Source organism: Mixophyes fleayi, chromosome 2 (genome assembly GCF_038048845.1).
Source record: "Mixophyes fleayi isolate aMixFle1 chromosome 2, aMixFle1.hap1, whole genome shotgun sequence".
Lineage (NCBI taxonomy): Eukaryota > Metazoa > Chordata > Amphibia > Anura > Limnodynastidae > Mixophyes > Mixophyes fleayi.
Genome location: NC_134403.1, coordinates 69491554 through 69517520, shown reverse-complemented (window position 1 = coordinate 69517520; position 25967 = coordinate 69491554). Strand labels below are relative to the sequence as shown.

The 25967-nt window shown below is 42.4% G+C and overlaps 1 long non-coding RNA gene across 1 annotated transcript; it reads right to left on the bottom strand.

The window, feature by feature from the left end:
• Positions 1 to 5344: 5344 nt before the first annotated feature.
• On the bottom strand, positions 5345 to 25086 carry LOC142140143 (uncharacterized). Its single transcript, XR_012688302.1, has 2 exons — positions 24485 to 25086; positions 5345 to 7013 (listed from the first exon to the last, which is right to left on the bottom strand). It is a non-coding gene; the product is annotated as an uncharacterized LOC142140143 (long non-coding RNA).
• Between the last annotated feature and the right edge of the window lie 881 nt (positions 25087 to 25967).

The following is a 25967-nucleotide window of genomic DNA, read 5'->3' as shown; positions in this document are numbered from 1 at the left end:
AAACGACAGAATTCTAAACCCACCTGCAAAACAATCCTTACATTATATAAGAACACTATTCCCTGCTCAGAAATAGGAGAGCGGTTGGTCAAAAGCGGAGGGCAACGGAGACGGGAGAGAAGACCATGATGGGGGAGGGGAGACAAAATAAATGAGAACAGTGAACTGGAAAAACAGATAGAGGGCAGATGCAAACAGGAGAGGATAATGAAACAATGGTAACAGTGCTTGATGCATGAATATATTAACCTTTTTCTTGCCAGTGACACCTGGAATGCATGGTACTTGTGAAGAGCAGATGCTAAACCTGTCACATGTATTATTATGCATCCTTTCATATCATGTGAAGCATATAGTAAACAAACTACAATATAAATAACAAGGATCTGTCTATTTAATGATCATGGAAATTTTGATGCAAACGTTATTCAGAGATATCTGTGAATATGAAGCTATAGTAGTGTTGATATACTTGAATTTTCACCCCATGGCGCATGTGTGTTCACTTCCAATGCCCAGTCAGGTAAGCAGAAATTGTAAAATGCTGTCTGTTCTTCAAAGTACTCCTAGTCTGATTGGATGATGGAAGTGATCACAGATCCTCTAAGCAGGGGTAACATTTACACCATTAGTAAATCTCCTCCCATGCTTTGGTCTACCCTGGCAGGTGCACACCTCCCAACTGTCCCAATTTAAGTGATAGAGTCCAGATTTGAGGGCTCTGCCCCCCAGGTCAGGAAGTTGGGAGGTTTCCCCCAATACCATTAATTATATAGCAAAGCAGCGATGAACTGCGCACAGTGAGCGGCAGGTACACAGTGCACTAATCCCGATTCACAGAGCTCTAAAATTCGGAGGTTTACAGGTGTCATCACTGACATATGATGTGTGGGTATTATGTATTGTAGATGACTCTGGTAATGATTCCAGTGGTGAAAATAGTTTTCGCTAAAAATGGACAAGCACATGGGCAGCACGGTGGCTTAGTGGTTAGCACTTCTGCCTCACAGCACTGGGGTCATGAGTTAAATTCCCAACCATGGCCTTATCTGTGTGAAGTTTGTATGTTCTCCCCGTGTTTGCGTGCGTTTCCTCCGGGTGATCCGATTTTCTCCCACACTCCAAAAACATACTAGTAGGTTAATTGTCTGCTATCAAATTGACCCTAGTCTGTCTGTGTGTGTATATTAGGGAATTCAGACTGTAAGCCCCAATGGGGCAGGGACTGATGTAAGTGAGTGCTTTGTACAGTGCTGAGGAATTAGTGGCGCTATATAAATAGATGATAATGATGCCGATCCTATGGCTCCGGCCGAACAGCCAGAGTGAGAAGATCAGTGGCCACATACGTAGGTGGCCAAATGAGTATTTCTTTATTTATGCCATAATGCTTTACAATTGGGAACATACACAATAATATAACAAGACTAGATATTACTAAACAAGGCCCTTTTCTCAAGCTTACTGGTTATAGCAGTTCATAGCCGGGTCTCTTCCAACTTCACAGGGTCCTGTTAGTTCTATCACTATTTACATACACATTCCATCCATTTACTTTTAAATAGTTTTTAATAGAATATCATGAACATTTTTTAGCACATCTTTCTTCATGTTACTAGTAGGTGGTACACAGATTGACCGGCATAACCTAATAGGTCATGCTAACCTTACAATAATTTAACAAAAAAAAAAAGATTAAAATAGGAAAAAAAATTCTCTTATTTTATTGTTTACTCTTTATATCCCAGTATGCAGAGGATGGTAGGTATGTCGTTGTAAGGCCTGCTGTGCTTTAGGTCTTCCTTGTGTAGTGGATGGCAATCCTACTGACCAAGATATAAAGACATTGACCAAAAATTTGACAGAACAAGCAAATAAATCTAGATAGATCATGTGTGTAAGTTTTGTGACCAGTTCAGACTTATTTTCTCCTAATGCATCAAGCAGAAATAATAGAAATATGTTTCTGTAATGGTTTACCTCATCAGGCATCTAAGAACGCATTGCTATCACTGCTTTTTTTTTTATAAAGTGCTAACATATTCCCAATCCAGTATAATAAGGAAATAAGGCAAGTGTTCATTAATATTCATAAAAGTACTCTTAATCTGAGTAACTGTATACCAAGTGACTTCTTTTGCATGTACAATCATGGGCAAAAGTTTTGAGAATGACACACAAAGTTTTTCACAAAGTTTGCTGCTTCATTGTTTTTAGACCTTTTTGTCAGATGTTGCTATGGTATACTGAAGTAAAATTACAAGCAATTCATAAGTGTCAAACGCTTTTATTGACAATCACATTATGTTTATGCAAAGAGTCAAAATTTGCAGTGTTGACTCTTTTTTTTTTGAAGACCTCTGCAATTCGCCCTGACATGCTGTCAATCAACTTCTGGGCCACATACTGACTGATAGCCGCCCATTCTTGCTTAATCAATGCTTGGAGTTTGTTAGAATATGTGGGTTTTTGTTTGTCCAACCGCCTTTTAAGGATTGATCACAAGTTCTCTATGGGATTATGGTCTGGGGAATTTACTGGCCATGAACCAAAAATTCCAATGTTTTGATCCCCGAGCCACTTGGTTATCACTTATACCTCGATGATCCGATAAATGGTTGATTTGGGTGAAATCTTACTGCATGTGTTTTCTTGCAGATAACCATGGTTCACACAGGTAAGAACAATGATTTCAAGCACCACCCTCCTTTTAAAGCTTCCTGTCTGTTATTCTAACTCAATCAGTATGACAGAGTGATCTCCAGCCTTGTCCTCGTCAACACTCTCGCCTGTGTTTACAAGAGAATCACTGATCTGATGTCAGCTGGTCCTTTTGTGGCAGGACTGAAATGCAGTGAAAATTTTGTTTTTGGGATAAAGTTCATTGTCTAGCAAGAGGGACTTTGAAATTAATTGCAATTAACCTGATCCCTCTTCATGTTATTCTGGAGTATATGCAAATTGCCATCATACAAACTGAAACAGCAGACCTTGTGAAAAATAATATTTGTGCCATTATTAAAACCTTTGGTCATGACTGTACTGTGGGGTTCGAGCTAGGGTAGGGTTCATAGTTGCCTACTCTCCCAGAATGTCTGGGAAACTCCTGAATTTTTTGGGAAGTCTCCTGCTTCCTGCCCTCCCGCTTCCTGCTCTCTTCCCGCAACCTCCCGCTTCCTGCCCTCTTAGTTGGGTGAAGTGGGTAGGGGTGGGGCAAATTGCGGCACCCTGGCTCCGCTCCCTGCTGAAATCATTGGTATACTTTGACAGGGGGCATGGCCAGGATAATGCGATCTACGTGACCATGCCCCCAGGATGCAGTTTCTTTGGAGATCTCCCAGACAGGTGATCGCAAAGTTGGCAAGTTTGGGTAGTTTTGTATATGTTTTATTAGTTACAAACACATGTAATGTTGTTTTGAGTTATAATTAACAAACTAAATTACCTCTTGAGTCTGTTTGTGGAAATCCTTGTGGTACATGGGCAGAGTTTGAGAAACCATGTCCATACATGAAGTCACTTGGTGATTGGAAAACAGATTCTAACCAACCTGGAGAATTCCAATGTACAGGTTGTGAGGTTGGGGAACAACTAGTTACCATGTAGTGGGTGCATTTACAAAAGTGTATAGTTTACCTATAGCTGCTTTTTTGTTTTGTGAAATTGCTAGAAAAGTAAAACCTCCCAATGTTTTTTTTCAGCTGAAATGATACCTAATAAAGGCAATTTATACAACATATCATTATTTCTTGCCTTTCCGGCATGTGGGTTTTTTAACGCATTTTACCACCTACACAGCACATTCATGCACCATAGTCAATCATCATAAAATGTAGTACTGCAGATTTAGACATCTCGGCTATCCCTTAGTTCCAAGTTTATATTTTAATTATGTTTTTATGCGAAATAACAATAATATATCTACAAAGGTCAGGTCAGTGCCTTGATATCGCATTCATGCTAAGAATGGTATAACTTATGAGAAGCAGTGTTATAGATTGAACTGGACCAATTATCACAGCATGGCCAATCTTTTGGTGAGAAATGTGTGTCCCAGCTTTGAGAGACCATAATCCTGCAGGTTACTAGTTTGCTAGACTTGACCATAACACTTGATATGTTGGGAAAACAAATGTATAATTTGGGGGACAGGTTCGCCTGTGCTAGGACAAAGCAAGGCCACTAGACGATTGCGGGGTGCATCATCACTCTATGTGCCATGCAATCAGTTCTTGCCCCTTTATGCATCGGCTCCATGGGGCAGAGGCTGGTGATGTGCCAGTGGTGTTCACCTGCACAGGGCCAGGAGCTGGCACAGTGGCATAGTGCCTGTACCCATGAACCTGTATACCCACCAATAGCTACAATTGTTTTCTTAGATTGGGCAGGTCCATACTTATCTTCTGTTTCATGTCATTGTAAAGCTCTGCATAATATGTTGGTGCTTGATGAATAAAAGATATAAGTAATAATAATATACTCTCCAAATCTTACCTGTTCCACTGCCATCATATGATTAGACCGTCACATAAATATCTATTGTTCTTTGAGACAGGTAAGTGATGGGTTGTGGATCCATGGGTGAAATGCAGATTTTTTTCACTGAGAGAACAGACAACATAGCAAATCTTTATGTATGTCACCTTTATGTAGCTTATATATATAGCTTTACAGAAGTGACACATATGCTGATATTAACCATATTGGGTATAACATGTGACTTGTGAGCGGACTTCATGGCATCCACTGGATCAGGCCTGGCCAACCTGTGACTATCCAGGTGTTGTAAAATTACAATTCCCAGTATACCTTGACAGATATCGGCTGTCTACTGGCAAATCATGCTGGGACTTGTAGTGTCACAAAACCTAGAGAGCCACAGGTTGGCCAGGCCTGCACTAGATGCTTATAGTATTTTAATGAACCAAACTCCTTCTTTGTATACTAACAAATATTGAAATTAGAAACCATGTAAAATAACATTGTTTCAACAATTGTAATATAACTGATAGTTAATGTCAGTTTTTGTCTAACAGTGTTAAACTAAACTGATAATTACTTGTCCAATCTCCCGTAATGTCCGGGAGACTCACGAATTCCAAGTAGGTCTCCATGACGCAGTCCTAGGGGAATCATGTCATTTTGGCCTACCCCCCACAGGGCCAAATGACACCAAGCCCCTCCCACACCCGCCCTGAAAAGTTGGCAAGTATGAACCAATGGTCTAATTCAAGCACTAGAGTAACTTTAGTTCTTAGTACACCCCACAGGGCACTGCCTATAACAACTTATACAATAGTTCCTTTTATGCAGACAATTGAACAAATTTGCACAATTTCACATATTCAAGAGTTTCCCAACCTTTCTGTTTATTAAACAGTTAGACACATACATATCATATGACTGCAGTTTCATTGTATTCGGCTATCTGTCTTTTTAATAGACCTGTCATTAACATTTTATAGTCAAAGCAAACAGAGGTAGTTTCATGTTTCACAGTAAAGTATAATATTAGATATAAACACAAGGCAGACCGTCCACCAGTGCTATGTATACAGGGTGCAGACCGTCCACCAGCGCTATGTATACAGGAGGCTACAATCGTACAATAGAAAACTTATACAAAATGTGATGACATTTTATCAGTCACAATCCCCTCCCACAGCTGCTTTTTGGGTGTCAAATGGCCTAAAACAGTTGTAGAATCCTATTCCGTCCAATCCTATTAATCCAGGTGTTCCAGCTGGATAAATATTAGGAGGGAACAGCAGTATACAAGGTCGGCTATATGTATACATAAATCTCCAGCTGTTTGTGAGGGTTACAATGCAGTGTACACAGAGATAGCACACATCAAACAATTCTATTAAGGGGATTCTAATATAAAAAGCTAATTACATTTATTAATATGAGTGGTGTCTGTCACGTTGATAGAACACTGACACCCAGAGATGTACGGCTATGGACAGTGGCAGGAAGCTTGGTTGCCATTAGCAACCATGGGCCTCTGAATTAAGACTCTCTCAAACATAGGAACATTGTTTTCTAATTACACTGCAGTGATATAATGCCCTATTAGGCTGTCTCACACATAGAGGCATTACTTTACCTGTGTTTTCTTAATGTGTGTATTTTTAATTAACCAATGGTAACAGCTGCTATTTGATGTGTTTACAAAAACCTAAAGGCAGTTCCCATAATTATTCCACCGGATGGTCTCATCCAGTTTGGTCATTTGTGTCTGTGTCCAGATTGGGAAGTGACATGTCCTTTGGCGAGCTTCAGGAAATGCCCGACGGTGGCCAAATTCTAGATTCATTACATCCCTAGCAATAAGCAAAAGAAAGTTTCAAGAATAGTTACTGTCTACAACGGGGCTTCACACCCAATAACGCTGTCTGAATATCAAAAATTCACTATTAATGCCATCAAATAGATTCTGTTTACAGATTTAGGCAAATGATAGTTACAATGGTGAAATATTTGCTATCCATAATGCTGAAGATTTTAAGCAACAGATGGGTAGTCCTTGGTATGCTGCAGCTGGTATCTTGCTAGATATTATTAACCAAGTGCCTGTTGTTTATTTTGTAATAGCTTTTCTTATGTAGTGCACGGACACATCAGAATAACGAGCTGCTCTCTCCTGCAAAACTTGTAAGCAATGTCTCTCATTTGATAATCCCATTGATCGTGGACTGTTCTAGCATTGATTGCGAGCCGTCCCATCATTGCTCTTTCTGAATGATGGCATCATCAAATCCGCCAGCGAGTGGAGGAGCGGAGCATTGAAGCCATGTGCTAGAAGAGAAGGCTGCCTGCTGGTGTGTAACAGAGGCTAAGGGTACAGTAACATTCTGACAGTACCACTCTCTCACCAGCATCATAGCTGCAACCTGACAGAGTGTTCACAGTTCAAGGGAATAACATGAAGACAGATCCCACACTCATTACCTGAACGTCCTGCTTATGATTGCTGGGCACATAAAACTCTGGTTATCTGAAGTTCTCAGCTGCAAGAGAATAAAAAGGGCAAAATGACAAGATTAATATGTTTCATTAGTCATTTCCAAGCAGACTAATTGCACAAGTGTAAAGCTAAGTTCACACTGGTATATTCTTCAGGTGATTAGGAGGCATCTGGAATGGCAATCTACCCTGCTAAAGACACGTAAAAACAGAATACATATAAATTACATGTGTGTTTTTCTGGTATGCCATGCTTGGTAGATTGTGTTTCATTTTTTTTTGTACCAGTACTATAAAAAAAAAACATAAAAGTGTCCATAATGTTCATAAACACTAAAATATTTCTTTACAATTACTTTCCAATGGAAGACAGTATTCTTGCTAATATGCAAGTACAAAAATAAAAAAAACAAAAGAGAGACTGGAGAAAATAGGCAGTGTGCACATAGTAAAATCAACAAAAGCAACATGATATGTACTGTGTGCTGTGCACAGAATCGCGGTTGTTGTGTTAGGTGTGCACTGAGCACACAGGGCTTCTGGTACAGTCGGACGCAAAAGGCGCTTTTGGCTACTGCATGGGATGTATTCCTAGGGGATCCAGCCTTGTGCTGACCGGTCTAGGGCTGGTTTGGCATTATGTCAGGGGGACCCCACACTGTGGTTTCCCTGCTATAGTGCCACCGGCCCTGACTGGCAAAGCCTAGTGCTGGTAATAGTAAATTCGGGGGGGGGGGGGGGGGGCATGATTTTTGTTCCCCTAATTTTCCTAGCATCGCCTAGGCTGGCAGCACTAGGGTTGGATGGTGGTCTGGGACACCTTTTTATTAAACATTTAATTGATTTATCTGCGACCTATAAATGTATCATGCGCACCAGCCTGTAAGGCAGAAAAAGGTGTGTCTTTACCAAGAGTAAGCATGTTACAGAATATTCTGAGTCATACGTAGGGCAGCACGGTGGCCTAGTGGTTAGCACTTCTGCCTCACAGCACAGGGGTCATGAGTTTAATTCCCGACCATGGCCTTATCTGTGCGAAGTTTGTATGCTCTCCCCATGTTTGCATGGGTTTCCTCCGGGTGCTCCGGTTTCCTCCCACACTCCAAAAACAAACTAGTAGGTTAATTAGCTGCTATCAAAATTGACCCTAGTCTCTCTCTCTCTCTCAGTGTTAGGGAATTTAGACTGTAAGCTCCAATGGGGCAGGGACTGATGTGAGTTCTCTGTACAGCGCTGCAGAATCAGTGGCGCTATATAACTAAATGGTGATGATGATGATTATACGTATCTTTAGATATGAAATCCTATGTAAATTACGGGCTACAATTTACACTTGCGCTGTAAGTGTAAGTTTCATCCAACTCTACATCAGGCCCACAGACCTTATATATAAGTACAATTGTTTTCCATGTGCAGGTGCTATAACTTTGTAGGTTATGGTTTAACAGATTTACATCATTTCTAAGCTCATTCCCCTAAAGGTATAGCCATCGTGTGTAAGGCCTTTTTGTTAATCTTTTAAACATATCAATGAAACGTTCTTTATTTTAATCTAATTAGGTGTATTCTACGCACTAACAATATACTCCTGTAGATTTATCTTTGGTTTAACACCTAAATTATCCCTGAAATAGGTGGGTTAGTTGCCTAATTAATGTGATAAAGTATTCCTTTATACACTTAATTATACATGCATATTCTAGCACAGCTGATTTGCGGCATGACAGTTAAAGGGAAGATTGTGAAGTGCATCATGTGCCTGTACAAATGTAATACATGATCAGCTCATGGTAATAGTTACAGTATCACAGCTTGATAACTGCTCTGTCTTTGGTTTAAAGCCATTTGGATTTCTTACTGCTGGTAATGGGTCCCTTCTGCTCAGAACACTAAGCAGAAACACATCACTATGGCATCATAAATTATATGTAACGCAGCATGGTGACATTGTGGTTTACAGTGACACCTACCAGTATCACAGATAATCTAGAGTTCAAGCTGTTATATTAAAGCTCACAGAAATTGGAGAGGATTACATCACCGGTTCTCCCCAGGAGAGGAGGTTGGGGGGGGGGGGGGTATGAGATTTGAGGAGTCCTCTGCATGTGACAATACTACCACTTGTGCTTTATCCTGCAGGTTCTGGAGCCAGATCTTGACCCGGGCTTCACTCTGGTGCGGCAGTAAATCTACCGTCACATGACGGGATCTGATCAGATAATGAGTGTATGGAACTGCTTCTACAGCTCAGTGAGCTGCCTGCTCGTACAATTAGTTCTAGCAGGGGTGCTAAATTGACTTACAAACCTACAGCACATTGATTTCATTGTTCCAAAAGAAGAAAAATACTATCTCAGTCACACAAGTATACAATACTATATATAACCTCTGCTGTACATTATAAAGATTTTAGAGTTTACAGAGGCGTTCTAAAGGCCGAGGGCTTTTATAGAGTGCATGTAAATCCAATGTGACTTCTACTATCTATAGTAACTTACAGTTCCCTATAATACACACGTTTTCTTAATAAAGACTGAAGTGATGACATCAGAACACACATTATACATATTTCATTTTGTGGAGTTTATAGATACATTAGCATCACATGTGCATTATATGCTTATATTACAATATTAGAAATCTTTCTACAGAATGCAGAATGCAAATTTTACCTTTATTCAATTAAAGAGGTGTAGTACACAGGACATTGGCTACATGACACTGACATTGAAAGACTTTCTGCAGACTAGACTTTGAATTTTACTGTCAAATGGGACCTTGGACAAGTGGTTGTGAATTTGGAGGAGTTGTTATGTCTCAGAGATCTGAAACTAGATTGTAAAGTAGTTTGAGTAGTGAAACAATGTCAGAACATTCTGGGCCTGATTCCTCTTCGGACATAAGTCCCGTTGTGTGCAGTATTTTGTGTGAAATAGCTCTGCGCATGCTCAGAAATTGACTTTACGCCAGTGATCGCAAGTGCATCCAATTGAAGTTCAAACGTAAATTTGAAGGGTGGGATGGGGAAGGGAAGGGGTGCATGCATGCATTGCAGACCATGTACAGTAAGGGCATGCCACAGTTCAGAAAACGCACGTTTGTCCAGTTCAAGCTCTCGGCATCTCTCAGGTGCGTGATTTTTAGACGTATCACTTTCACCAGCTACAGGGCAGGTGTAAGTGCTGATTGCTAGTGTTGACGAACGCATATGCATTCCAGGACATGTGTTTGCAATTTGGAGCAGCTGCAAAAATGCATTTTATTTATAGTAGGCATTAATAATAACCTGATATAAGTATTTCATATTTTTTAAAATGTATTTTTATTAATGATTATTGTAGTAAGAGATGTTAATGTATTAAAAAATGTTTTCTATGCATTCTGATGAGACCTTATATTTCACAAATGAATCTGCGTATCCTGCACTGTGCTCTGTCTGTCTGTCTGCATACGGCAAGTAATACATAGCCAGAGAGTACTTATACCCGTATTCAAATGAAAACATTTCTTTAGATCCGATTGCTTGAATATGAGCAGACGTGCATGCAATTTCCATCCAATTGTAAAAACGCAAATTGCATTCATTTTGTGCTCCTTGAAGAATCAGGCCCTCTGTTTACAGTACTAAGTAATAATTGTATTTAACAAATTTAAGGGAGGTGTCACACTGGTGTTTTCCAGCTTCTCAAGTGGCCATGCTTAAATTTTATTGCGTTTTATCACAGTGCATTTACAGCTCGCAGGTTATAATAAGCCCTTAAAACGCTCATTGTGAGTCAGCATTTTGCAAACCACTCGAAAGATTAAATCATTAATATCATACAGTATCTGTTTTACGCATGTTAATTTTCAGCATTTGCACAGTGCACTTTAAACGTGAAAAGAGAAGTATCCTAAATGTGTTTGAACTGCAGCTACTTCAGTGACAAGTAGTGTAGCTAAACAGAAAAATGTATTGTATTCTACATATATTGTTTTGTAGCAGATACTAAATAATGAAATGAAAATAGATTTTGCCAAACATTATGCAAAAACTTGAATCTCCTTCATCAGGAAGTAATACACAAAACAGATTTTTTTTCTTTCATGAACTCAATATTGTTCAGGCAACCCAATATACTTCAAAGGCCAAATGTGGGGCTCTTGAACTCCCAAAAGGGTTGCATATTACCCTCAATTTCAACAAAAATGACAGCCCCAAAACAACTTCAGCACCCCCCACATCACTCATCCCAAAATGCACCCACATGCAACTTGTTTCAAAATTCCACCACATGCCCCCAAAAATGTCCTGACATGTCCTCAGATCCCACATGTATTCTGAAACACCCCCACATGCCCCTCACTTGCCACTCAGACCTCCCCGCATGCCCCTCACAAGCCACACATGCCACTCACACCATCCCACACTGCACCCACACCTGTCCCACAGCCAGAGCCCGCAGAGGAAGGAGAGAAAGCACATGGTGCAGAATGCACTAACTCTTCCTCCTCCTCTGATTGGTTGTGTTGCATGACCTGCCTGCAGAGAGCAGAGGAGGTCATGTGACACAGAAGCCAGCTGCTCCCATTCAGTCTCATTATTATAACAAAGCAGAGAATAAGGCAGATCAGGAGCAGCTGGATTTGGGCCGCAGGTGAAGCTGATGTGGGCCGCAGGTGGTCTGCGCTGCCTTTTGGCCACTGCTGGTTCAGGCACTCAACATACTGGGACATGTATTTAGTTGAAGGTTGGTTGTTTTGTTACACAGTTTCTTATAATGTATTGTATAATGTAGACTTGTGAAGACAGATACAAACCGCTTTTTACTCAGTGTGCTTTTGGGCTTATTTAATATTAAGAGTCCCTTTGTGGCGTAAGGTTATTTTAATCAATCCCTTGTTGCTGCAAATTATTCCAAAAATTATAGGTGACGTAGATGAGTAATAATCAGCTGCCACGTTGTCGGGCTAGTTGCCCTCGCTGCACGCTTTCGTGAGTCGGCTCGCCTGATCAAGGGAGAATCAAAAAGGACATTGTCGCATCTGATTATTTATAGCCCACTCTCTAAATAACTGTGTTTGTTCAATTTACCCCTTTGTGTTTGGGGCAACAGTTCCTACAAATCAAAAATCAGCCAAACGACATAGTGGGCCTGATTCATGGAGGAGAGCAAGGCAAAAAAAGGAGTAAGTTCACTCACCTCACTCACTTCTGCTTACACCTCAAAATAATCGAAGATCATTACCTACAAATAAACGCAATAACATAGCAGCCAGGGTACTATTGAACCTCTCTTCTAATTGAGGGGCTCATGTTGAGTCGACCACAAATTTGCGTTTGTGCCGTATAATACTCTTTTATACATCTGATCATGTGCAGAAACCACTAATTTCGGAATCAGCGCTTTGTCCGATTGCGCAGAAGTAAAAAAGCGCATTATACGCCACAAACGCAATTTGTGTTCAACTCAACATGAGACCCTGAATTGGCCCCTACAATTGGCATAAAAACCTATACCTATATTGTGTTCTCAATCATTTTGAAAACAGAGTTCTCTTCTTAACAAGAAAAAGCAAGCTATCTGTTTCTGTGTAAGTGAAACTACGAAAAATAGGTCATTGGCAATAAATATATGTAGTGTCGGTTAATTATTGTATCAAAAGGTTGAATGAGAAGACTCCTAACATGATATCTGTTGTTGGTGAAGAATTCTGCTTATATCTTTGTAAATGTTACCCTTTTGCAGGACATATTTGTACTCAAATCAGGGGATTCACAGAGTTGGTGCTACCCCTACTCTGAGTACTAACTGTACTTAACCTGCAAGAGTGCTTACCACTGAAATGTTTAACCTTGACGGCTTCTAATCACAGAAATTAGATTACACCCACGTGAAGAATAGGTGTGTTAATAGGAATACTGGAGGTTCCATAGCTGGTTTACAGCAGCCAGTGTTTATAAGGAAGTAAGGGGTAACTTTTATAGTCTGACTTAGTTTTTATATAAAATATATGTAATCACTAGTCACTCCCCATTACTCTGGCACTTACAAACCGGTATACCTATATGATGCACACCATAACACGTACTAGTGCCTCTGACAGTAGAGGTGTTAATCTAATAAAACAACTGTGATTTTTTAACTAAGAGTCTGATGAAAAAAATCTGATTTACTACCTACTGAAAAGTGTAAGAAGCCCTGTTTATAACAGCAATGTTTTCATAGCACACAGCAGGGTCCTAGAATGTGTTATTTAACACCATCCTCAAATTAAGCAACCTATAGATAAAAATAATTGCAGGCTGAATTTTCATACACAAACCGGTCTACTGGGACATATAAATAGGGAAATATTTTCCTAGCAGAATTATTTGTGGGGAGGTAGCAGAATAAATCCTTTAGGATCAAGAGGTGTATGATGCAATTGTGGCTCGTGGCTTTGAATTTTATAAAGCCTCTGTAAGTGCCAAGTAGTGGAGGACTTGTACAGCAATGTGACTCTGCACAGTCAAAGTGATGGTATTAGTGGGGTGGGAACATTTTTATTGAATTGCTGTAATATGTAACATATATATATATATATATATATATATATATATATATATATATATATATATATATATATATGTGTGTGTATATATATATATATATATATATATATATATATATATATATATATATATAATATAGGGCATTTTATAGCAAGGGGCGGGGTTGATGATGCAAATTTGTGCCAATAAGCCCCGCCTCCATCACGTCTGAAAGGTTGCCTACTCTTCCGGGAGTCCTCCCGGACTCCCCGAAATTCGGGAGCCTCCAGGAAATTACGGAAAAGTAGGCAAGCAGGGGCAGGCTGGACAGGGGGTCATCTGCCCCCTGGGCCGTTCCCATAGTGGGCTACCTTGGACTGAGTCACTGGGCTACCTGGATTTTTTCCCGAGCCGAGTCTCGCCCCCCCCCCGGGCTAAAATTTGCCTCCCCTGTAGGCCAGTATATATATAAGTGAATATCATTGATTATCTTGTAACAATGGCACTGCTCAAGCCCTGAGGTATATTGGGAAGCAGGTGAGCAGTCAGTTCTTGTGATTGATGTGTTGGAAGCAGGAATAATGGGCAAGCGTAAGGATCTGAGTGACTTTGAAAAGGCTTATGTAAATAGCTCAGCCACTGTGGCTTCTGCTTTGGAGACACATTTGATTGTGACAATTTATCACCAAGAGGTGAGTTAGACTGAGCAGTGGAGAGAAATGTTCATATGACATATCATTATCATACATCCCAACATGTAGAATCCTGAAAGTGGGGCAAAATAAGCCTTGCCCCTGAGCAACCCAAACTCCACCCACAAATGGACATATTAGTTTAAAAACCACCCATGTCAATGATAAGCCCCGCCACCCATTTCTGGGCTGCAAATCGGGATGTCCTGCTGAAATCGGTGCAGTTGGGAAGTATGTGTTATATACCACCCTACTTCAAATGCAATATATTTTGTATGTATTATATATCTTACAGTGATTCAATCATATATATTCTTATGGAATAATATATTAGATATCTCTACTTATAAGGCAGATGTGGATTTAGCAATAGATCCAGTATGCAGGTGCCTAAGAGTGGCAAAGGCTGAGAGGTGTCTCTTTTCCTGTACAGCGCTTATGTTAAACGTTTTTTTAATTTCATCAGTAAAATAATCTTAAATGGGGGAATGAAGCTAATCAACTGGTGTTCTGTGTAAAGTGTAGCTAGTGTGTGTACCAATCACCTACACCCATACCTGCCCACTTTCCTGGAATACTCAGGAGACTCCCGAATTCCTGGTAGGTCTCCTGGATTCTCGGAAGAGCAGCCCATTCTCCCGCATCTGCCCACCTCCTAGTGAAGTGGGCTGGATGGGAGCCTTCATGGTGCGTTTTGCAGCAAATAGCATCTCTTTGGCTCTGTTCCCAGGCAAATCAAAGCTTTTGCACCATTGCTTTGTAAGAGTGGGGCCAAAATAAAGCTATTCTCCGCACCCCCCTCTGTATCCTCACACTTCACCTCCCCTCCAGTAAAAAGTCGGTTAAGTATGCCTACACCCAGTACAGGCAGCCTTTTTATGGACTGAACTAATATAAGAATACAGCCTGTCAATTCACTAGAACTAGACATGGGGGATATAGGTCTCATTCTTCAGGGATGCCAATAGTCCCTAGCAAATGAATACTATGAAATATTGGCCCAGTTCATATGAATTGGCTGCCCTCACTGAGTGCAGAGGATGGGAACACTTTACAAGGAGTGTGAGCAGCCATAATAATTATCATCCAGTCTTCAATCATCATCATCACCATTTATTTATATAGCGCCACTAATTCCGCAGCACTGTACAGAGAACTCACACACATCAGTCCCTGCCCCATTGGGGATTACAGACTAAATTCCCTAAGACACACACACACACACACACACACACACACACACACACACACACACTGACAGACCCAATAAAACATCACCATAGTGGTCAGTAAGACAATAATAATGTTTTTTTTCAAAATTAAGTCATTATTCATTGTATTGTCTCGTGTGTATTTTTCATATTTTTCTTTATTTTGTATATGGCTTATGCAAGACTATTTTATGTATTAACAGAATGGCCCAACACCAGTAGTAAAACCTACTTGTGTGGTTTAGATATCTCAGAATGATTTAATCAGTTCTAAAAGAGAATTTATTCTCACTGAGGCTGTGCACCTCTAATTGAATATGGAAATTATCGTTTGTCTCTGAAGCTCTGAAAGATAATTTGTTATTAAAAAGTCTAAACGTAGTTTTACACACCACAATATTACCATCCAGACAAAACTGTAATTGTAGAAGACACTTCAACATAACAATAATTATAACATAAGAGACATTTTTTACCAGTGTCAATTATTTTATTATGTTCAAGATAATGAATAAGAAAATATCGTCCATCTTAATTATTAACAGGTTTCTCAGAAGTGTACGGCTATATATCATATTCTATTATAAATCAGATTGGTTTTTTGTACATTAGTGATGTAATCAGTAAAAATGTGACAGTTATGTCATCATAATTACACAATAATACACCTCCTGTATTATATAGAAGAGCATTGTCCAACTGGTGGCTCACAAGAACTGTACAGCAGCATGGAGGCATGAAGGAGCTACTGAGGGTGAAGATGTGAAAGTGTTGGAGGCTCTAATGCCTGCGCTTGTTGCCATCCTTGTCTCCCCCGCCCATGGATGACTCATTGTCTTCAAGATTAAAACCTCACTACATTTTTGTTTTATGTTGTCTTTTTACTATGGAGAACTATTCTCCAATAAATAAATACGTTTCAGTTTATACCTCTCCTGTTACAACCCCCCCTCCCCCTCCAAAATAGCTTATCTCCAAACTAATTTATAAATAAAGTAACAATATGTCTCTCAAATACACAAAAAAATAGTTAAAATGTATAAATCATTATTGAATTTATATGTCTAAGGGTTTTTGGGCGCCTCTTAATTTTTTTCATGAAGTAGGTAATACATATATTATAATAGAACATTACATTTATCACGCCCTCCCCAGCGACATCATGTCACCCCCCCAGTCACATCATGTCAAACCCCAGCAACATCACGCTAAACCCAAGACACATCACGCTACCCCCCAGTCACATCATGTCAAACCCCAGCAACATCACGCTAAACCCAAGACACATTACGCCACCCCCCAGTCACATCATATCAAACCTCAGCAACAGCACGCTAAACCCAAGACACATCACGCTACCCCCCAGTCACATCATGTCAAACCCCAGCAACATCACGCTAAACCCAAGACACATCACGCCACCCCCAGTCACATCATGTCATACCTCAGCAACATCACGCTAAACCCAAGACACATCACGCCAACCCCCAGTCACATCATGTCAAACCCCAGCAACATCATGCTAAACCCAAGACACATCACGCTACCCCCCAGTCATATCATTCCAAACCCCAGCAACATCACGCTAAACCCAAGACACATCACGCTACCCCCCAGTCACATCATGTCAAACCGCAGCAACATCACGCTAAACCCAAGACACATCACGCTACCCCCCAGTCATATCATTCCAAACCCCAGCAACATCACGTCACCCCCCAGTCACATCATGTCAAACCCCAGCAACATCATGCTAAACCCAAGACACATCACGCCACCCCCCAGTCACATCATGTCAAACCCCAGCAACATCATGCTAAACCCAAGACACATCACGTCACCCCCCAGTCACATCATGTCAAACCCCAGCAACATCACGCTAAACCCAAGACACATCACGCCACCCCCCAGTCACATCATGTCAAACCCCAGCAACATCACGCTAAACCCAAGACACATCACGCTACCCCCCAGTCACATCATGTCAAACCCCAGCAACATCACGCTAAACCCAAGACACATCACGCCACCCCCCATTCACATCATGTCAAACCCCAGCAACATCACGCTAAACCCAAGACACATCACGCCACCCCCCAGTCACATCATGTCAAACCCCAGCAACATCATGCTAAACCCAAGACACATCACGCTACCCCCAGTCACATCATGTCAAACCCCAGCAACATCATGCTAAACCCAAGACACATCACGCTACCCCCCAGTCACATCATGTTAAACCCCAGCAACATCATGCTAAACCCAAGACACATCACGCCACCCCCCAGTCACATCATGTCAAACCCCAGCAACATCACGCTAAACCCAAGACACATCACGCTACCCCCCAGTCACATCATGTCAAACCCCAGCAACATCACGCTAAACCCAAGACACATCACCCCACTCCCCAGTCACATCATGTCAAACTCCAGCAACATCATGCTAAACCCAAGACACATCACGCTACCCCCCAGTCACATCATGTCATACCCCAGCAACATCATGCTAAACCCAAGACACATCACGCTACCCCCCAGTCACATCATGTCAAACCCCAGCAACATCATGCTAAACCCAAGACTCATCACGCTACCCCCCAGTCACATCATGTCAAACCCCAGCAACATCATGCTAAACCCAAGACACATCACGCTACCCCCCAGTCACATCATGTCAAACCCCAGCAACATCATGCTAAACCCAAGACACATCACGCTACCCCCCAGTCACATCATGTCAAACCCCAGCAACATCATGCTAAACCCAAGACTCATCACGCTACCCCCCAGTCACATCATGTTAAACCCCAGCAACATCATGCTAAACCCAAGACACATCACGCCACCCCCCAGTCACATCATGTCAAACCCCAGCAACATCACGCTAAACCCAAGACACATCACGCTACCCCCCAGTCACATCATGTCAAACCCCAGCAACATCACGCTAAACCCAAGACTCATCACGCCACCCCCCAGTCACATCATGTCAAACCCCAGCAACATCATGCTAAACCCAAGACACATCACGCTACCCCCCAGTCACATCATGTCAAACTCCAGCAACATCACGCTAAACCCAAGACACATCACCCCACTCCCCAGTCACATCATTCCAAACCCCAGCAACATCACGCTAAACCCAAGACACATCACGCCACCCCCAGTCACATCATTCCAAACCCCAGCAACATCATGCTAAACCCAAGACACATCATGTCACCCCCAGTCACATCATGTCAAACCCCAGCAACATCACGCTAAACCCAAGACACATCACGCCACCCCCCAGTCACATCATGTCAAACCCCAGCAACATCACGCTAAACCCAAGACACATCACGCCACCCCCCAGTCACATCATGTCAAACCCCAGCAACATCATGCTAAACCCAAGACACATCACGCTACCCCCCAGTCACATCATGTCAAACCCCAGCAACATCATGCTAAACCTAAGACACATCACGCCACCCCCAGTCACATCATTCCAAACCCCAGCAACATCACGCTAAACCAGTGTTTCCCAAACTTTTGCAGTTCGCGGCACCCTTAGAGTCTCCATAATTTTTTCAAGGCACCCCTCCAAAATAATTACAGAGCAGTCCTGTTTTAGAAGTAGTTGGGTCAAAAAAACATAATAAGTATTTAGGTCAGGACAGAAATACTTATTTAGATGTATGCAAAAATAATATGCATAGATCCAAGGAAAAAATAATATTTTTATATATTTTTTTCAATTATATTTCTGTCAAAGAATAATTGACAACTAACTCACACTGTGACCTCCTTCATCTCCACACACTCTGCCCCCTCTCACGCTGCCCCGCCTGCCCTCTCTCAGCGCTGCCCTCTGCCCTCTCTCATGCTGCCCCTCTGCCCTCTCTCACGCTGCCTCCTCTCACTCTGCCCCGCTGCTCTCTCTCACACTGCCTCCTCTCACACTGGCCCTCTACCCTCTCTCACGCTGCCTCCTCTCACTCTGCCCCTCTGCCCTCTCTCACGCTTCCTCCTCTCACTCTGCCCCTCTGCCCTCTCTCATGCTGCCTCCTCTCACTCTGCCCCGTCTGCCCTCTCTCACGCTGCCCCTCTGCCCTCTCACGCTTCTGCCTCTCACCCTGCCCCTCTGCCCTCTCTCACGCTGCCTCCTCTCACGCTGCCACTCTGTCCTCTCTCACGCTGCATCCTCTCACTCTGCCCCTCTGACCTCTCTCAAGCTGCCTCCTCTCACACTGCCCCTCTGCCCTCTCTCCTGCTGCCTCCTCTCACACTGCCCCTCTGCCCTCTCTCACGCTGCCTCATCTCATGCTGCCCCTCTGACCTCTCTCATGCTGCCACTCTGCCCTCTCTAATGCTGCCTCCTCTTACACTGCCCCTCTGCCCTCTCTCACGCTGCCTCCTCTCATGCTGCCCCTTTGCCCTCTCTCACGCTGCCCCTCTGCCCTCTCTCACGCTGCCTCCTCTCACTCTGCCCCTCTGCCCTCTCTCACGCTTCCTTCTCTCACTCTGCCCCTCTGCCCTCTCTCATGCTGCCTCCTCTCACTCTGCCCCGTCTGCTCCCTGTCACGCTGCCCCGTCTGCCCTCTCTCACGCTGCCGCTCTGCCCTCTCTCACGCTTCTGCCTCTCACCCTGCCCTCTCTCACGCTGCCTCCTCTCACGCTGCCACTCTGTCCTCTCTCACGCTGCCTCCTCTCACTCTGCCCCTCTGACTTCTCTCATGCTGCCTCCTCTCACACTGCCCCTCTGCCCTCTCTCACACTGCCCCTCTGCCCTCTCTCACACTGCCTCCTCTCACACTGCCCCTCTGCCCTCTCTCACGCTGCCTCATCTCATGCTGCCCCTCTGACCTCTCTCACGCTGCCTCCTCTTACACTGCCCCTCTGCCCTCTCTCACGGTGCCTCCTCTCATGCTGCCCCTCTGCCCTCTCTCACGCTGCCTCATCTCACGCTGCCCCTCTGACCTCTCTCACGCTGCCTCCTCTTACTCTGCCCTCTCTCACGCTGCCCCTCTACCCTCTCTCACGCTGCCCTCTCTCTCACGCTGCCCTTTCACCCTGTCCCCGCTGCCCCCTTCTCACTCTGCCCCCCCTCTCACTTTGCCCCTGCCACTCTCTCTCACTCTGCCACTCACTCTCTGCCCCTTTCTCTATGCTTCTCTCTCACTTGTGCGCCACTCTGACCCCCCCTCCGCCGCGGCCAGCCAGAGGAAAAAGAAAAAAAAAAGAAAAAACACTTACCAATCCGCGCGGCGCCGGGACCCAGCATCCTTCTCTCTCCTGCAGCGCGCCCGACAATCAGTGACAGCTGCAGGAGATAGAAGGATGCTGGGTCCCGACGCCGCGCGGATTGGTAAGTGTTTTTTCTTTTTTTTTTCTTTTTCCTCTGGCTGGTAGCGGCACCCCAGTAGCAGCGCCGCGGCACCCTTGGGAGCCGCGGCGCACACTTTGGGAACCGCTGCGCTAAACCCAAAAAACATCACGCCACCGGGTGGCAACCATCCCACCAGACAAATTACAACACCGTCCCATACACATTATAACACCCCCAAGACATATTACGACACCCTCCCAGACACATTATAACACTCCCAGCCCACTGTACTTGCTGTAATTTCTTATGATTTATAACTCCTCTGCTTGCTCTGCAGACTGTCACACTGTCCGGGAGCAGCTGACAGCTCCCCATGCACCCCCTGTGGGTTTCCTCCGGGTGCTCCGATTTCCTCCCGCACTCCAAAAACATACTAGTTTACTAGGTTAATTGGCTGCTAACAAATTGACTCTAGTCTGTGTGTTTGTTTGTGTGTGTTAGGGAATTTAGACTGTAAGCTCCAATGAGGCAGGGACTGATGTGAGTTCTCTGTACAGCGCTGCAGAATTAGTGGCGCTAAATAAATAAATGATAATGATAATGATGAAACAATCAGCAAACTCTATGGATCAGCCAAATGGGATGTATTCTGGTTGAAGATTTGTATTAAGTGTTCTCCACACTTCTTAGACTGTAAGCTCAGTTGGGCCACCTTTAACTTCTGTTTCATTTCATTGTACATACATTGTTTGTATCATGATCCCCTCATTATACAGAGCTCTCTAATATGCCAGTGCTTATAAATTAATAATAATGTAACAGTATCACTAGGCACTGTACTATAGAACTTTAGACAACTCTATAGTTTGTCCCCGTTTTTGTTGCTGCAGTAAATTTAAATCTTGGACTGAAATGCTTATTTTTTTAAGATTATGAGCCATAAAAGTTGTGTTTTTATGTATTACAGTGCGACTGGTTTAACTGCAACCAGTGGAAACAATGGCAGACATGAGGATAAAATAGGAATCACCCTGCCCTTTGGGCTCAGTTACACTACAACATGCAGCCAGTATCACCACAGCTAGCAGCACATTGTGTGGTGGGTCTGTAGACTGACTGCCTGTAGTAGGTGAAATCTTTACTGGTAATGATCATCCCCTTAGAGGTGGCTGAAATAATTTTAAATGCTTTATAATGTGCTGGGCGTTCACCAGCTTGCGGTGAAAGTTAGTTCAGAAAGGATTATATGGAAATGTGAGCAGCTCCATATTGTATTTTTTACCTTTTTAAAAAACAAATTCTAAAGAAATAAAAGTTAAAATAAAAATAATTGAACAGAATGTGCAGTTTAAATGGCTGTTTTACCTTCAAGACCTCCTTAAATTTACAATCATCATCATCTATTCTATTTATACAATTATTTTTTTAAGTAACAATAAAGGATTCATGAATTGGTTTGCAAAGGAAAGGGCCACAAATATCTTTGTAATTAAGCTACTGGAGAATGACTCACAACTTTGTTACAAGTTTGATCAGGATGTATAGGGTAAACTACTTGTGTTAAGGGACATGCTTACATAGGGGTCATGTTAAGTTGGACACAAATTGAGGTTTTTAGGGTATAATAGTTTTTCCATCTGGAAGTGCACAAAGCAGGCTCAGAAATATAAAAAAAAAAGTGCATTACACGTAAAACCGAACATTGTGCAAGTATATTTCTATCTGCCACAGATTTACTAGTACAACATTATATTCTAATTTACCACTATGGGCCTTGACAAACTCCTGATTCTGGTGTCATGTACTTGTTTTAGTTTACTTTAAATAACCCATTGAAGAGTAAAAACAGCAGATGTAACCTGAACAGATGAAAATATTGGTATTAAAACTGAATTGATATGTATTGTCCATTATATAGGTTAGAAGAGCCCATCTATAACAAAAAGTGTCCACATATATATTACTTGTACAGTAACAGTATTATCACAAACAGAATATGTACCAGCTGACACATAATAGTAAATCACTTTGTGGAATAAAGTAATTATGTTTTATTGATTACATACAGCCTGCAGCCATTGATATAAATAATATTTCTCTTATCTTCCCTACATTCACTTTCTAATCCGAAGAACTAATTATCAAAATCATTAATTCTTACCACTTACAGACTGGCAGGGGGTTAATCCTTACCACTCACAGCCCCCTCCACACACAAACACTCCTTACTTACACAGTAGAACTAATCCCTGAACAAGCTATCTGATATGTGGATCTATTTATATATTATTCATTGTGTGAGTTATTTATTATGCTATATTGGAGTAGAATATGTAACGTTTGCCGTGTTGTTATGATTAGTTGTTGCACTGCTGGAGACAGAAGGCTGGTGTTGTACTATACACAAATATACATCACTATGCTCTCTCTATATATTATATTGCATTGAATATGTTAGTTCGCCTTTATCTAGTGCAGAGAGATAGGAAATCTGCCAGGTTTTGTGGAACTACAACTCCCATCATGCCTTTCTGGCCGCTGGCAGGGAATGCATGGACTTCTAGATGGCAAGATACATATTTCCCAAGTCTTTCATCTACTGTGTGCATCCTATATATAACTGGCAGGGCATGCTTGGACTTGTAGTTCCACAGCAACTGGAGAGGCTCAGTTTGCCTTGTCAGTTTGTATAGCCTATGGCTTCCATAGAGAAGTGATATGTAAATGAGGTCACTGGAAGAGTATGGGTGGAATCGACAGATAAAATAAATAAGAGTGACAAATGACAATGTGAGTGAGGGATTCCTGCTGAGCAGAAGCTTCCGGCTACACGGCAGCAATTAAGGGAAGTGGTAAATGATCACAGGGATACTCAGAGAGACATGATCCCGATCTATTGTGCGCCCCCGTGTCCATAGAGGAACATTAGCATGTGAAACCGGTCTAATGATAGCTTGTAATCCCCTGGTTTAGCTAACAGCTCCAGCCTGTACAGAGAGCATCTTTACAAACCATTACACAGGATTAGCAGGATACACCCTGCTGAGGGGATTACTGACGCACAAACAAAACTTTCCCAACTCGCAGCCCCTCATTCAAACATTATATGACAAGTAGGGAGGGAGTTAAATACCACTTCCATATGCTTTCTAGACTTCAATCCCAAGCAGTTGTCTACAAAGAGATGTGACACAGCGCTGATCATCATGACTGCTATAAAGGGAGAAGGAAGTGCCCTTATCACTCTAACCTAATTCTTCCATTCCCAATGTAATCATATCTGTAACAAGAGTGAGGAACCCGTCTATAATCTGATAAAGCAACAACGCTGTACCCAGTGCACATTGTACATGACACACTTTATAGATACTTCTGATATTTATATGATACAGGAATGCATCATCCACCACCCGTGCAATATGCACAGTCCCCCACCCGTGCAATATACACAGTCCCCCTCCCGTGCAATATACACAGTCCCCCACTCGTGCAATATACACAGTCCCCCACCCGTGCAATATACACAGTCCCCCACTCGTGCAATATACACAGTCCCCCACTCGTGCAATATACACAGTCCCCCACTCGTGCAATATACACAGTCCCCCACTCGTGCAATATACACAGTCCCTCACCCGTGCAAATACACAGTCCCCCACCCGTGCAATATACACAGTCCCCCACTCGTGCAATATACACAGTATGCATTCCTCCTAATTTACTCTCCTCATAAAGGATAGTTACAGTGATGAGTATAAGTTACAAAGCTGCATTATTTTATGTACCTTATTTTGCTTGATTTTTCCGGACTTTCATCCAGTGGAAATATTTGCTCAGACTTTGCTCATAACTGGAAGACAGTGAAGCCTCCTGCTGGTTCTGTCCTAGTACACTCACACATCATCATCATCCTTGGGGTGCTGCACCCCACATGTTAAGTACTGGTAGCTGGAAGAACACCACCCCCCTTCCCCCCCCCCCCCTCTCGGGCCGGGGTCTCCCGGGGTGCTGGACTTGACAAAACTCTTGGAGTAGGCTAGAGAGGCATCACCCCCAGGGTGCTGGGTGCCTGGAGTGGTGGTGGAGGTTGTCCGGTCAATCACAAGTTCACTGTGCCAGCCAATTCCAAATTGTGTGTGTGTGTGTCTAGCACAGCTGATGGCTCCTACCCTCTGTAGTACACAGGGGAGACAGACAGCTGACTGATGCTCCATCCAGATCTCAGATCCACAGCACATAGATCCTGGTGAGGGGAGTTCAGCATTGCTGTGTGGTTTGGGGGGTGCTACTGTCTGACCATCCTGGCTCTGGTGATGATGCGCACATGCATCTGGGACACATCACCCCGGGAGCTGGGCAGCGAGACGGCGGCACTGCTCAGCTGAAACCCGAGCTGCTGGCAGAGGCACACGTGACGAGCTGCTGGCCAATGGCCAAGGGGATGAAAGGATCATGATGAACAGATAATAGTAGCAATTTGTAATTTACAATCTCCTCTATGTAACCAGCAAGTATAGTAAACACACTGATCTATTTATATAACACACACCTGGATATTGTGCTGGCTGCTGTGTAGTTATTACTTCCATAAGTATATACTGCTCAGTTGTATGAGTTAGTCATTTCAGAAAAAAAGCTAATTACGCCAAACAACAATAAAAAAGTATAGGAGTTGTGTGTCCGGTAAATGGGTTCTTCTATGTAACAACAAGTGCCAGGTAAATGCAAGTATATATTTTACACGTGCCCGATGTTTAAAATAAAATACTTTATTTTACTTATGGGGTCGAACAATGTAGCAAGGTCTGTTTCTCAGAAGTAACGAATATATTACTTAGTTATATTATAAAGCACTGTAATGTCGTGTTTTCTAGCTGTAAACTTATTACAATATAAAATATTCACATTGTAACACTGTGATGTATACTTACAAGTACTACAATTATATAAGGGTTGTTTTTACAACCATGGATTACTAAAAAGAAAATATTTTGCAGTTAAGCAATTATTTCAAATGATGTTTACAATCTCGTAATGTAGCTGCAATTAGAATTGTTTAATATTTCCATAGTACGAACATATATTATTTGTGTAAAAATAGCATACCATTCTCTATATACCATTAGAGTAGATTACCATGTGTTATATACAGTTCTTCGGAATTAGCACTTTGTGCGCTTACCCAGAAGTAAAAATACATATTATAGGCTAATATTGTAATTTGCGATCAACTTAACATAAGCCCCCGAGTTCCATTACACCGACTAC